Raw genomic sequence first — 15,308 nt, 5'->3', positions numbered from 1 at the left:
TTCAACTATACGGAAGAAATTATTGTTCATAATCTTTTAATACTGGGTACAGTAATGGGATTATATGAATTAAGAGGAAGGCAAGTCTTTACTTTGGACATTTCTTTCAATGAATCGTTCAATGAACCGATTCGTAACGAAGACGGAAAAGAAAGTGCTCTGCGGGGTTCCAACCAGCCTTCACTCGCTAACACTCGCTCGTCAATATTATGTGAATTAAATATTATACTTTGGTACAAAAAGGAACCAACCTACCTACTACCTTATATACAGTATATGGGTGAAGAGGTAAGTTGTTAAAACCGGAACCAAGAGATCAAATCGCTAAATCGAAGAATAAAAAAAATTAAATGGCCATAGTAAAGACTTACCAGGAGTAATTTGTGAAATCTTTGATAAATGTGGAGAAAGGAATTTTTGATCTGTATTTCACTTTTCGGTACCTGTCAAAAATACACAATGTACGGTAATTGGTATATTACAGTCTCTCAAGTGCAAGGAAATATGGTATCGTTGAAAGGAATTCGTTTAGAATAAAAACTATAAAATTAGGCTTATGTGTCTATGAATTAACATTTGCGGCTGCGGCTGTAGCTGTAGCTATAGAGAAATGAATAATCTATGTATACTATGCTAGAACTTAATATATTCATACACCATTAAAATTTGTCATTTACGTGCAAATAGCCGCATTACCGATAGTGCAACTATTTCAATTAAGCTACATAAACCATGTAATATTTAAGCACAAATGTCTTTATAGCATTATTAAAGAAACTATTTGTTTTCCCTATACTATTTTAAATTCTATTGCATACTCAAAGAACATAACGTAAATACATTTGTTATTTGCGTAATATTTTTATATTCGACTTGTAAAATCACTAACTTGTATGTTTATCAAGTAAATTATTATAAAATCAGTCCACAAATATATTTACTTAAACAAAAATATTAAGAATATGCCTATTAAAATTTTATTAGGTCATTCTACGAGAAATCGCCATATTAAGCACACGAGTATACTAACGTAGTGTACATCCTCGCACACTACGCACTATGCACTCGCACACTTGTGAACTTGGACCTTTTGACGCACACTAGGTGACGTCACTTCCGGAAATAAGCGTACTTCAAATGTGCACTTGTATCTTTTGGACACGGCCTAAATTTTTCAATGCATCGTGAAAACTGTAAACATTATAAATTAAAGCTTGCTCATTAGATAGGGATAGGGTCGAATAGGTTTCTTGAAGCACACTTGTTCGAGGGTACGGTGCACGTGATTAGGGGGTTTAAATGTTGATCCATGTGAAATTTATGAATAATTGTTCTCAGATTTAAATTCCTCCCAATCTTCCACGGTAATTCGCAGTAATTTCTTTGTCGAAACTTGACTAATTACAAAGAATGTCTCTTAAATTCAATTATAACCTACAATATGTCCGTAAAGTTGCACAACCCAGTTTGATTGCGTATATCTTTTGATCTAAGAATGATGGTCGTGACTTGAAACAAATGTAAGCATGTTCCATGTAGATATTGTCTAGATAATGACCAATGCTGGAACTTGTAATCTTTTTGTGTAGTAACGAAAAAAATACCTTAAGAGTCTTCATCCCAGCGAAATTAAAATACCGCTAATTTTACAGTAATTATGTGATCTTCAAATAGATAAAAGATAGTCGAAATGAGGAAGAGCACCCTAGACAATATTATTTTACATGAGAAAGTTATCACGACTCGCTTATCTGCTTTCGATTTCGAGCCATTTTGAAAATCGGCATTTATTTTCGCGTTTCTAAACGGCTGAAAACTGAAAGCTATTAGGTGACTTGTGGTAACGGCACCTCATGCAAAATAATATTGTCTAGGCGCTTTTGTTTCATATTCCAATTATCTTTTATCATTTTGAAGATATCACATAATTACTGTAAAATTAGCGGTATTTTAATTTCGCCGGGATGAAGACTTAAGTAAAATAATTGTGCGAAATGAAGAAAATAAATTTTCACTTGCAGAAAACTCCTTTCCTGCGCATGAATCCCTGTGTATATGTGCAGTATGCATCAACATTTAACCATTGGTGCGAAAATGTGACAAGGTTGATGCAGTGTTGCCATATAAAAAGGCTATTTATTGCAAGTCCGTAAAATGGATATTTTTTGACAAACGTGACCCCTGGCAACTGTTGTAAAATTACTGCAACAGATGTTTTAGGTTAATAAGCAATGAGAATTTGCACATAATATTTTTATTTAAAAAAATGATAAATTTACACTTACGGTAATTTTTCCTTACTAAACAAAAACGTTAAAAGCTCCAGCATTGGTCATGACCTCGAAAATATCTACATAGAACATGCTTAAATTTCTCACGTCTTTATCATTCTTAGATCAAAAGATATACGCAATCAAACTTTAGGTTACGCAACTTTACGGACACACTGTAGAAGAAACTCGGAATTAAACTTTAGATCAGATTTAATTTCAAAGTTTAGCGTTACTTGAAGTTTTTTCAGAGCGAGATTTTAATCTCTTAATTTGATTGAGCAGGTCAATCTTATGAATGTCCTGCCTACTGGTCTCGGTGACAAGTCCCGCTTCAAATTTTCTTTCGTAATTGTTCAATTAAGTTACATTTTGCTAGATACGTTAAAGTATTAGGAAGTTGTAGAAAGTTCTTGGGAAAGTTAACTACTCGTAAGAGGATACTCTACTCACGACAGCTGCCTTCAAGTTGTTTGTTTTACGAGAAAGTGAATGTTTATTCATTAGTTTTTGATTTAAATCTTTGTAGCATTAAAATATTAAATATTCCATGAAGACTTCGTTCTGATTAATGTTGTCCTGCAAGTTGGAACTTAATGCTTTTTGAATACTTAGCAAATTTTATTCACTTTTTATCCGTACTATAGCTACTCGTATAAGCAGTCTGGACGTATGCTTAACGTGGATCCGACCCACAAGCCGCACAATCAAACCCAGACTCCCGCGCCACTCAGAGGCTCTAACTTTTTTTTAGAAACTCAGGGACGTACGCAGCGCTTTTTCTGGAGCTGTCCAGATTAAATGTAACAATTATATTAATTTCTAGAATCATCTCCTAGATTACAAAACTTGCAGAAAATTCGGGTACAAGACGGTCCGGAACCCCTGCGTATGTCCTAATTGTGGCGTGCCGCATTTTTAGCGAATTCTGCGTAAATTTTACATTCAATGTGTTCAGAGGTTTCCAAACCTGCTAGTGAAAGGCGCAAATCCAAAAATTTTATAAATTACACTAAGGTATAGTATTTTTATGCTAGTAAAACATACGCAAAGGGCCCAGGTTTATATTTTTGAATTTGTCGCACAATTTGATTTGAACAACGCGTAGCTTTTTTCGATAATGGAGATTATACATATTGCAAGGATTCCCACATCATGAAAAGGGCACATGTCAGCACAACACGTGCTATTGTTTGAAAACAGCATAGCAGACGAGAAACACGAAAGACTCCGAGGAACGCCGAAAGACTTCTAAAAATATAATTTTGGGATGACTGAGTAAAATTTTGTCTGAAGATTTCTATGAAGTTAAATGTATTAACTATTTCCGGATCTGAGGAAACTAGTATCTTGACGTAGTAATTTGGGAACACTTGTGAGCATAATTTAAGTGAAATTAAACTTGCAATGACAAATAGCTTTCAAATATTTTTCGAACATTCTTCTCATGCGAAGAACAGGCATTCTACTTCTGTAAATTGAATTTACCTGTTAAAATTTGGCCGAGATTAATGTACACCTTGTCTCAAAAAGGTTGAGCGCATTCTTTATTGCTGTTTCGAGGCAAAAATTTTCTAAGTCCAACTTCGGGTATCTTCGGGAAAAAGTAAACCAGGTTCGAACCTCGAAGCCAACCTTTGCAATCGGGAAAAATCTTGCAGATGTGTTTTTCTTCTTTTAAATATAATAAGACTTGTTACCAATTATATATAAAAAAGCAACATTGATTGAAATGCTTAATGATACAATATTTCGAAACTGTATTAATGCCAGCACATGCTTGTTTGTCTTTTTGCTCTCCATACTTAATGGAATATTTAGATACGTAAACGAATCTGAGTTTTTGTTCTCCATATGTAAAAGAATGGTGAAAGTTAAGACATAGAACATTATTCTCTCCTGAGTACTAAAATAAAAGTCAAAGTAGAACAAAAACAGCGTTTGCAGTGGATATGAATGTAATTATTATCTTAAATACAGCTATATATCGCTAGAAGTATTATTCGTGGAGCGCTTCTGTTAGCTCAGTGGTACGCAGTTGGATTTTAAATCATAAGGTCGAGGGTTCGATTCCCATCTGAGTCAGTTTTTTTTATGAAATTCCATTTTCCGCAATGCATGAAAAATTATATAAAATAATTACATTAAAATACGTCAGTTGTGTATATATATATAACATATAATCATTCCAGAACATAGTGATTATTATGTTTAAAATATAACAGGTGTTCACAGTACGTTGATATTCTATGATATATGTGAATGTTAAATACAAATTAAGAAAATAATATCATCGCAATAAATAAATTATGTAGTGTATTTATTTGCAGCTATTTGTCATATAGGGGTTACTTCTGAACATTCGTATTACAGCATGTCATTGATATTCTTGAAAAATTATCCGAGGCATAAAAAGAGGGTATAAACAGAGAATCCAAAGTCGGAACGCTCGCAAGAAATTCATGAACCCCAAAAGTCACGTGAGCAGACTGGAATTGTCCTTATGAAGCTGCCACAGCAGAAGGTCTTTACATAGATTTTCAATTCAATACCTGATATATACTTTTGCAATGTGGAAGTGGTGATGCCTTTGGTCGCTCTCTCTCACTTTCTCGCTCGCTCACTCTGTATTTATATATATGAAAGTGGATGTATGTGTGTGTTTCGACATAATTTTGATATGTCTAGAGCAATTTTAACCATATTTCTTACAATCTGGAAAAGAGTACTGTCGGGATATATATAAAAAATGCTAGAAAAGGATAGATATTAGTATCGAATCCATAGTTTCTTGGTCGCTTAGGTAAACAGTTCTACTTTCAATTCAAGTCCAATTAAGCTCCCATTAGCACCCAGGGTGGTTACGTAGCGACAAAAAAATATCGAAATCAATCAATATTAGAGTCGAAGCGTAAGTTTTCAGTGCCGCATTTCCCATTAGTCCAACCAGGCCCGTGTCTAGAGGGCAACATATTTGAAGAGCGCAAAGTTTAAAATTTTAATTTTTTTTCGTATGAAAAAGTTAAAAAAATCGAGAGCAAATATACTATTTCATGAGCAGTCCTCTTTTACTATTCTAATATATTTAATGATAGCATAAGAAATCTGAAAATAATTCAGAACATGTTTCCCATTTATTTTTTGTTCCGTAATTGTAGCTGTAGCATCTAGTGAGTGGTATTTAACTGCAATAAATTCACTAATTAAGCATATTCGAATTAAGTTTTATTTGTAAGTTAGGGATCAAGGGACGGAGAAATGTGTAGTTATTGGGGGCGCCGAGAGCAAAAGTGCGTAGGGACGCCGAGCTTCTAAATGCAGCACTGTTCGCTAAATTAATTGGTAGAAATTTTAATGCCATTTAAGACCAAATTTAGTGCTAGCAGTGGCAGTATCAGTTTGCTGTCCTAGGAGGAATGAAAGGGACTGACATCAAAATTATAAAAAAAGACCTACATTAGTGTCGACTCTATAATTTTGGGGGTCTCTTAGGTAAAGATTGGAACTTCAGATGCCATGTAAGTTAAACCCTCATTAACACAATGAAGGAGTTTGTAAAATTTGTGACATGTAGAAATAATTGAAAATAACCAATGTTAGTATACAACCCATATCTTTCGTGGTCGCCAAGTTCATTGGGAGCAGTTCTGATGACCTTTAAGTTTAAGTTCAACTTCCAATAAGAGTAAGATCCCCCAGCACATCTAATAAGGAGAGCGTAGTTCTGGAATGTCTGGGGCAACCTTTACCAAACTTGGGGGACATATTACTTTCAATCTAAGAAGAAAATATTGTAGTAGTATGAAGTTATGGAAGTTGGGAGGTGTGACATGTAAACATAATGTAAAACGACTGATCTTAGTGTTTTATCCATAATTTTCTCGGTCGTTGAGATGGATAGTGATGCTCCCAATGGAGGTTACATCCAAATTCATCCCCATCTTCACAGGATGATGACCTGGGAGAGCTAAAAATAAAATCTCAAAAATTACTTAAATATTTGTCGAATTCATAGTTTTCGGGGTGAGAAAGCGTTTCTAATAACTTTGGAAGGTAATTTGTACCCACGTCAAGATGGGCTTTTTAATCATATCAATTTCTCATCTTAAGAAGAAATTACCATTACAATTATGATATTAAGCCAACCTTCGCAATCGATGAAAAAATTATGTGGATGTATGTTTCGTCTTTTAAATGAAACAAGACATGTTAAAATCAAAGATGGAGTGGGTCAGTGGGTCGGTTGGTAAGTGGGTGAAATGGGTCAATATTTGTGAGTGGATCAGTGGATTGTGGGTCAAAAGGACGTGACCTACTGCGAAACACCACTCACCGTGACTCACACTGGCCCATCCGGTGGCCACCCTTTTAGATCAAAGATATTTCGTCCAAAGAACATTTCGTCCAGAGACATTTAATCCAAAGACATTTGGTCCAAAGGACAATTCGTCCAAATGACATTTCGTCCAAAATACAATTGGTCCAAAGGACATTTCGTCCAGGGATGTTTAGTTCAAAGCATATTTCGTCCAAAGAACATTTGGTCCGGTAACGCTTGGGGGTCAAGGGTTTGTTTCTATTAGAAGAGTAAAAGTGATTCATATAACATTATGACTCAGTAGCTTGTTATTTCTAAAGGAAATTTGAAATAGAGATTTATTCCGCAATTTTCATTTTGATAGAACAAATAATATATTCAGAAAAACGTAAACGCCTGAAAACAGCATGGCCGAACAACAGGAGTGAAGGAAAGGATGTAGTGTGAAGTATGTTGCTGTAATAACTGCTAACATGACATCTAAAATTTTCATGTTGTGAATGAAATAGTTCTAAAATAAGTACCGGTAACTAAAATTAATGGAGTTTAAATTTGAGTAAGTTAAATATTAGGTATTCAAACCCTTGTGTTAGAAAAGTGAAAAATTATGTGTCAAGTATCTTTGAAGAAATACTGAGAATAGAAAAATACACATGTGTGAAATATATTCTTAGTGTCCAAAGATAATACTCTTAAACAGTCACATTCTTGGCTGGAAGATTGTGAAAAGTGATTGACAAATATAAGATGAAAGTTGGAACATTTCGTGTAGAATATACGTATCTTTTCAGGTTAACCACAAGTCTGGTTTCTATTTTTAGACTATTGATAGTGTGTAACTTCGGCAGACGTTTCTACATAATTAGTGAGTTGTATGACAAACCAGAATTGTTAACTTGTCTTGTATTTTTATTTCAGTGTTACTCCTTATGCAAATATAGTATATACTTTTGCTTTCATATTGATTTTCTCGGTACAGCACAGTACATTTAAGATATCCATTGCAAAGTCTCAAACCAAATACAAGATTCACATGACCATGCGGAGGCAATGTTGTCCGCAAATGAAGAGGGAGTATGCTCTTCAAAGGGTTGTTTATCATTTTGGGAGGTGAATTCCTTAACCAACGAAGCTACAACTGTATTTCTGCGAAGCTAAAACTGTATTTTTGTAAAATTATTAATGAAAGCAAAGAAAGGTGGCCGAAAGGCAAGAAGTGGACCGAAATGAATGAAATCGTGCACAAATATTGTAGACGAAAAATGAGGGAATACGGGTTTCGTGTTTTTCTAGAAAGAATGGTTGGGTAGGGCGCGGACCCCTCCAAACCTTTGCTCATGAAATATCAAAAGTGCTAGTAACAGTATGTCAGAATTGCCTAAATTTACATGAAGAATTGCAACGAAACTTTGTGTATGGACAATATGCAAAAAATAAATGAACACGGGTTTTTTATTTTCTGCGAAAAAAGGGTTATAGGGTGCAAAAACTCCCACCCAAAGTTTTGAAAGTTGAAGCCCGAAAGCCAAGAAGTGGACCGAAGTGAATGAAATTGTATGTAGATATTGGATACGTAAAATAAGGCCTTTCGTGTTTCACAAGTGTCTCCATCTGATTTCTTCAAATTTGGCAGATCAACAACAAGCACAAACAGTATAGTGTATTTTATAGCATTTAGGAGGCACCTTTAACCCTTACAATGTTTTTCCGCATAAACAAAAACACGTGTCGATTAATTTCCTGTTTGCTGTTGATGTGCCAAATTTGAAGCAAAACGGATAGGGATACTTCAGAAACACGAAAGACCTTATTTTACATAGGGTCTCTAAAATGTCTACCCACAATTTGCTTTGGTCCACTACTTCCTGCGCTATTACGGTAATATTTACTTTTTTTCGGAGAAGGCCTAGGCCCCAACACTGTTTTCCGCACAAATTAAAACACGTTTCGTTTATTGTTTTGCGAATTGTCCCTATACGAGGTTTCGTTGCAATTCTCCATACTCTTTAAGAACCTCTGACGTATAATTATTTGCACTTTTGACATTTCGTAATCAACAGTTTAAAAGGTCCGTGATATACGCAACCGTTTTTTTTTTTTAAGGAAAATACGAAATCCAATTACCTCAATTTACGTCTAAAATATCTGTGCAGTTTCATTCAATTCGGTACACTTCTTCTTGCCTTTGAGGCCTCAAATTTCAAAATTTTTGGTGGGGGATTTTGTCCCTTAAAACCGTTTTTCCTCAGAAAATAAACTCGCATTCGTTTATTTTTTGCGTATTGTCCCTACACAATATGTCGTTCCAATTCTTCATGTCCTTTAAGCACTTCTGACATACTGTTATTCGCACTTTTGATGTTTCACGATCAAAGTTTTGTAGGGGTCTGTGTCCCACCCAAACCTTTTTCTTTTTTTCAGGAAAATACGAAACCAGTATTCCCTCATTTTATGTCTACAATATCTCTGCACAATTTCATTCACTTTGGTTCATTTCTTGTGACCTTTCGGGCCTCAAGTTTCAAACTTTTGGATAAGCGCTTTTGCCCCCTAAAACTGTTCTTTCGCAGAAAATAAAAAAACGTATTTATTTATTTTTTGCATATTGTCCCTACTCAGTTTCGTTGCAATTCTTCATGTTCTTTACACACATCTGTCATACTGTTATTAGTACTTTTGATATTTCGTGATCAAAGGTTTGGAGGGGTCTGTGCCCCACGTAACCATTTTTTCCAGGAAAATACGAAACACGTATTCCCTCATTTTACGTCTGCAATATCTGTGCACAATTTCGTTCACTTCGGTCCACCTCTTCTTGCCTTTCGGACGTCAACTTTCAAAATTTTGAGTAGGGGCTTTTGCCCCCCTAAAACCACTTTCCCGCAGAAAAACACGTATTCGTTTATTTTGTGTGTAGTATCTACCTGCCTATTTTTTCAAAATCAGTGTTACACTTGGGAGGTATTACTTGTGAGTCATAATGTTATATGCATCACTTTTACTATTCTAATAGAAGCAAACCCTTGACCCCCAAGCGTTACCGGACCAAATGTTCTTTGGACGAAATGTGCTTTGAACTAAACATCCCTGGACGAAATGTCCGTTGGACCAATTGTCTTTTGGACGAAATGTCCTTTGGACCAAATATCTTTTGGACCAACTGTGTTTTGGACGAAATGTCCTTTAGACCAATTGTCTTTTGCACCAATTGTGTTTTGGACGAAATGTCCTTTGGACCAAATGTCCCTGGACCAAATGTGTTTGGGCTAAATGTTTCTGGACGAAAATCCTTTGGACGAAATATCTTTGGACGAAACGACCCCCAACTACCCACCGTCCCATTCTGTTCTGCGCATTGTAGACAGCATCTTCTGAACACTGGTGAGCTTGTCTACGTTTTACTTTCAATATCTCAATTTTTCTTCTTCTGAATCTCCATTTCTAATGAAAAAAGCTCAGGCATTTTTGGATTTTGATATTTGCAATTGTAAGAGTGGCAATAGCAATAGGAGTTCAATTTTGAGATACAGCTTGTGAGCTTTTAGAGGAGCTAACTGCTGGAAAAAATTTTGAATCACCTGTAATATATGAATTATTATACCTAGTATAAAAAACTGAAAGTAACTATGTCTGCGTGATTATCACGGTCAAATTGCAAAGTCAAATGAAATGACATTTGGTATATAATCAGGCCGCAATCCCAACTGGGAAGTTATCATACGCATATCACTTTCATTATAACACATATCCTTAGTGGGGAGTAGGTGTCCGAATTTTTGCGAAAAACTGAGTATCTTACAAGCCGTTCAACTTAGAGAGCTTAAATTCAGTATATAACTCTTTACTAAAAATAAACAGAACGTGTCCTGGCATTTTTAAACATGTGTTTTATGAGCGGGGGGGGGGATTTCTATATATTTGAAATTAGTAGTGGGTTGATTTGTAAAAATTATCGAAAACGATTGATATTAGTTGAGAAACTAATTGAGGAATGAAAACTACAGTCCTTTGCATTTTATATCCACTGCTTTCTAATATAATAATTGCTGAAGCTGGTGTTTAATATATGGATCGTTCAGAGCATAAGGCAATCAAACCATAAAGTTGTGGGGAAAAATAGACATAACATTTGTATTCCAAGCTTAATTTCATGAGCATTTTAAATTAGTACGGCATGCTTAATTATATGGAAAACTAGTTTTTCTTTCTTTTCTTACGTTGGTCTACTTTATCTTGATTTGATACTTTCAAATTTCATCCTGTTTTCTACTGAAATGTATATGTAAGCCAAGAAAGAAATAATTATATATGATAAATTTAAATTCATCTTAATTTGGAAGATGAGAAACACTTTACCATTGTATATCGTAAAGGTCAGATCCACCGGTATTGTAACAGAGCGGTGCTTGAGAGATTGACGGTAGAAATTCAAACTCCGATAAGTGAAAATTTCACAGTCTTGTTTTATTTCAAGTGTAACCTCTTTAGTCAATGGAGAGAAGGACGTGGATCATGGGTCAGAGTTGATTACGTTGGTGGGTCGGAGTTGGTCACAATGGTTCAGAGTGGTTCATAGTTGGTTGTGGGTCAATTCTGTATTCTACCATTAATTTCATAATTCGCAATCACCCTGTCCTTTAGCTTAAAGACACAATCGTGGAACGTAGAATTTAATATCAGTGATGTAATAAACCCATAATGGGTCGCTTCTTGTTTTACCTTGGTGCATTATACTTTTGCAATGGTAAGACAAGTGTTTACCTCTTCTGGGTAGTTTCACAGTTTCACATTTGTAGAGGTGGTCAAGGAGTTTTCAATGAAGGATTTATTACCATCTTGAACGCTCGCTATTTTGCACAAGTTAGCATAAAGACTCGGGACTCTTACCATTTTTTTAAAATTTTAGTAATACTTTTAAATGACATACTACTTGATTCCCCTTACCATTTTCAAATTCTGAGTTGCACCCCTCCTGAGACCCACCGGGGAACCTTGGGGCAAATCTTTTTCCTCGACACGGGGTACCTTTGAAATTATAAAATACATGTTTTCCGGTGTTGACATGTTTCATCGTTTCAGACTTTTATTAGTGTCAACGGGCTTCGTGGACACCATGCTTCTTTATTCTCTTAGTTTTCAGTCGTAAGCGTCAGTGGGCCACCGATGCGCAACTGGCGACATTTCGCCAAAAGTTGGTGATCCCGCAGCTACGATCCGTGGTGGCCCCACTTCGGTTTTGAAAATTATACCACCAGCGGCAGAGACTCAACGAAACGCCAACGAACCACAAAATTTCTCCCCCAAAATATGCTAAATCGCCCATATGCTTGATATGTTTATATTGAGGTGAGTGTAAAAAACACTAGGGAACCCCCCCAAAAAGCAAGTTTCCCAAGGTGGGCGCGAACCTTCAACCTTAAGTTTACTTGCCGCATATTCTTCTGACTTCGCCATGGAAACGATGCAGAAAATCTCGCTTGTAGAGGGATAAATTATTGAGGTCTTAATTTAGCCAATCAAACAAATCCCTCTATCTCGAGTTCTGTGAGATGGTACTGTTAACCGTTTCGAGATTTATTGCTTTCTGGTGGGGTACTATCTATGTGCAAAATTTGAGAAAATCGCCGACGCGCACCTTCGGAAACTCTCCTCTTTAGTGCAATGTTGACAAGAGATGGTGTGGGTCAATGAAACCTTGATCCACAAAATACTGACCCACTACACATCGTGACCCACAATGACTCAACACCCAACGTGACCCATTCACCCACCATGACCCACTCTGACCCACCACCAACTATAAACAACTCTGAACCATTGTGACCAACTCCGACCCACTAAAATACATCGTCACTAAGTTTGATCCATTATCCACGTCATCCTCTCTACTGACTTAAGAGGTTATATTTGTAATAAACCAATTTTTTCCAACAGTTAGCTCCTCTAAAAACTCATAGCCTGCATCTCAAAAGCCAAGCAGTAAGTCCTATTGCCATTGTTACAACTGGAAATATCAAAATCCAAAAGAGCCTGAACTTCTTTCTTCATTACAACCAAATGAAAAAAAGAAGAAAAATGGAGGTCTTGAAAGTAAAACGTAGACAAAGTTGCCAGTGTTCAGAAAATGTTATCTAGAAGGCACTGAGCAGAATGGGTTGGTGGGTCAATGGGTCAGTGTGAGTCACAGTTATGGTGTTTCGCAGTGGGTCACGCCTTGCTGGCCTACGATCCACTGACCCACTCATAAATCTTGACCCATTTGACCCACCGACCAACTCAATCTCTGATTTTACATTTAGTATATAATTTAAAAGACGAAACATACATCTACACAATTTTTTTTCTCGATTGCGAAGGCTAGCTTGATACATATACTAGTTGAGATGGTAATTTCTTCTTAAGGTGAGAAATTGATATGATTAAAGAGCCCATCTTGAAGCGGTTACAAACTACATTCCAAAGTTATTAGAAACGCTTTCGCGACCCTAGAAAACTATTACTTCGACAAATATTTAAGTAAGTTTTTACATTTTATTAATCATATCTCCAAGCCCCTCATCCTGTAAAGATGAGGATGAATTTGGATATATCGCCATTGAGTGCCTCACTACTCATCTCAACGACCGAGAAAACAATGGATAACACTCTACAATCAGTCATTTTACACTATTTTTACATGCCACTCTTCCCAACTTCAATCCCTTGAGGTATCTGAATTCCACAATATTTTTTTCCTTAGATTGAAAGTAATATGTCTCCCATGTTAGGTAAAAGTTGCTCCAGACATTCCGGAGTTTCGCTGGAATATACACGTATACATACATCAAAACATTTAGAGCTGTGTGAGCAATGCTTTTAATGTTGCTCCTGTAAATTCAAAATCCAGGAGACATAGTTGCTCATACCAAAACGTGGTATTAAATGACATTGTGTTTGTAACAGTGTCACGAACTCAAACTATGGATTTGACACTAATCTCAGTCACTTGAGACATTTTATTTTTCATCCTTTATCGCCCGCCATAATAATGGGTTTTGAATCAATTGAATTGATTTTGAGTTTAACGTCCCGTCAGCAGTGAGGCTATATGAGACGTAGACCTACTAATTAACGCGAACTACATGAGCTCTCGCTGGGGGCCGAATCTGGGTCTCCCACACCGAAAGCGTGTACGCTATACGCTTAACCACAAAGGAGCTTTAAGATGAGAGTTAAATTTGGACTTTCGGAGTTGTAATTATTAATTTCTGCAACAACGAGAACTATGGATTCGACACTAATATCGATCGCTTTTACTTTATATATATTGGCGGAGAGAAAGGGGCCACATCCATATACAAAAGCCTAGCAGATTATTGAACTGAAATCCTTTGGAAAGAAATCCTATTCTGCCTTCTTTCTCGAGTATAAATAAGTCTCTTAGACATGACTTCGTGTTCGAAATTTTCCTGCTTACATAGTTTTGGGGATCGGGAGTTTTGTGTCTGTAACGAAGATTAGAGTTTGTATAATTTCTGTTTATACCCGAATAGTCTCTTTACCTTTCAGAAAGCGTAAATCACTTGCTGTAATGAAAAAAATTCAGAATTAACTTCCGATGACAAATAGCTGTAAATAAATACACTACATAATTTATTCATTGCGATGATATTATTTTCTTAATTTGTATTTAACATTCACATATATCATAGAATATCAACGTACTGTGAACACCTGTTATATTTTAAACATAATAATCACTTTGTTCTGCAATGATTGTATGTTATATATATATACAACTGACGTATTTTAATGTAATTATTTTATATAATTTTTCATGCATTGCGGAAAATAGAATTTCATAAAAAAAACGGACTCAGATGGGAATCGAACCCTCGACCTTATGATTTGAAATCCAACGGCGTACCACTGAGCTAACACAAGCGCTCCACGAATAATACTTCTAGCGATATATAGCTGTATTTAAGATAATAATTACATTCATATCCACTGCAAACGCTGTTTTTGTTCTACTTTGAGTTTTATTTTAGTACTCAGGAGAGAATAATGTTCTATGTCTTAACTTTCACCATTCTTTTACATATGGAGAACAAAAACTCAGATTCGTTTACGGATCTAAATATTCCATTAAGTATGGAGAGCAAAATGACAAACAAGCATGTGCTGGCATTAATACAGTTTCGAAATATTGTATCATTAAGTATTTCAATCAATGTTGCTTTTTTATATATAATTGGTAACAAGTCTTATTATATTTAAAAGAAGAAAAACACATCTGCAAGATTTTTCCCGATTGCAAAGGTTGGCTTCGAGGTTCGAACTTGGTTTACTTTTTCCCGAAGATACCCGAAGTTGGACTTAGAAAATTTTTGCCTCGAAACAGCAATAAAGAATGCGCTCAATCTTTTTGAGACAAGGTGTACATTGCTTTAGGAATGTTAATGTTAGAAGTGATTTTTTTCCCCCTCGAGTTTCCCTGACAATGTGATCGCGGTCATTCCTTTTACGTGACGTGCTAACATAGCCTTAATACCGAAAGCCCAGAAATCTAGTCCCTAGTGAATAGTTTCAAATTTCAATTTCTACCATATAATTATTTCAAATGACTTCCAAAAAGTACACGTACGTAATGTTTAATTACAATATAGTATAGTAATACAAATGTCTCAAAGCAAAATAATTGCATATTCTAAGTATGTATTAGCATTGACCTTGAGGTT

At 35.7% G+C, this 15,308-nt stretch overlaps 2 protein-coding genes across 3 annotated transcripts in view; one reads left to right on the top strand and one right to left on the bottom strand.

The window, feature by feature from the left end:
* Nucleotides 1-15,308, top strand: part of LOC145688509 (transferrin-like) — a 67,544-nt gene that overhangs the window by 7,341 nt on the left and 44,895 nt on the right. The gene's annotated exons all lie outside the window — the stretch shown is intronic.
* Nucleotides 1-15,308, bottom strand: part of LOC145688516 (major facilitator superfamily domain-containing protein 6) — a 207,679-nt gene that overhangs the window by 182,044 nt on the left and 10,327 nt on the right. The window lies entirely within an intron of this gene.

The sequence above is a fragment of the Thermobia domestica genome, chromosome 1, assembly GCF_964235325.1.
Source record: "Thermobia domestica chromosome 1, izTheDome1.hap1.1, whole genome shotgun sequence".
Lineage (NCBI taxonomy): Eukaryota > Metazoa > Arthropoda > Insecta > Zygentoma > Lepismatidae > Thermobia > Thermobia domestica.
The sequence above is the reverse complement of the archived record's forward strand: the minus strand, read 5'-3'. Positions and strand labels throughout refer to the sequence as shown.